At 32.8% G+C, this 751-nt stretch overlaps 1 protein-coding gene across 2 annotated transcripts in view; it reads right to left on the bottom strand.

Moving 5' to 3' along the window:
* Positions 1-751, bottom strand: part of LOC106884436 (protein PRRC1-A) — a 37,599-nt gene that overhangs the window by 25,171 nt on the left and 11,677 nt on the right. The gene's annotated exons all lie outside the window — the stretch shown is intronic.

Below are 751 nucleotides of genomic sequence, written 5' to 3'. Positions count from 1 at the left end.
TCAAAAAAACAAAAACAAAAAAACAACAAAGTGAGGACGTGATATGGATAGTGTTATTGGACGCTCAGGAAAGGAAAGAGAGAGTGTATGACGTTTCGGGCGTAGCCCTTCGTCGGAAAGATGGAAAGTTCAGAGAATGGAAGAACGGAGAAAGAGGAAAATGGTACCGATGATATATATATATATATATAAAATTCCAACATAATCAAATTTTCATGTTTTCTTTATGTATTTTTTAAAATCTTACATATTACATATTACAATAATTCAAGCACAGTAATGATTTTCATGTTATCTTTGGGGATGGTGGACTTTTTTTGTTTTTTGACAATCATCCACACACATTATATACTCCTTTTTCACTTTAGCTTTATTATTATTGTTGTTGTACTTGGGGATGGTCATATTACCAGTTTAGCCAATAAAAACACATGCACTGAATATTTTGGCGTTAATTTGCTTCAGCTTTATATTACACTAGCAGAAATACCCGGCGTTGCCCGGGTTAAAGAGAATAATGAAATCTAAAAACGCCGTCTAGACTACGCATCATCTTTATATATAGAGATGTATATACACACACGCACCCAAACACACGTATATATATATGTATATCAATATAAATATATGAAAGTCAATGAAGTTTCGTAAAAGAAGGTGATCATGTACATACTTTCTTGCTGTTGTGATTATAACACCTCATTGTAAACTATGTTCCTTGTTTTCCCTTGTGGAGCATATACAAATAGGT

This window comes from Octopus bimaculoides, chromosome 17 (assembly GCF_001194135.2).
Source record: "Octopus bimaculoides isolate UCB-OBI-ISO-001 chromosome 17, ASM119413v2, whole genome shotgun sequence".
In the NCBI taxonomy this organism is placed as follows: domain Eukaryota; kingdom Metazoa; phylum Mollusca; class Cephalopoda; order Octopoda; family Octopodidae; genus Octopus; species Octopus bimaculoides.
Note: the sequence above shows the minus strand (reverse complement) of the source record. Positions and strands in the feature narration are given on the sequence as shown.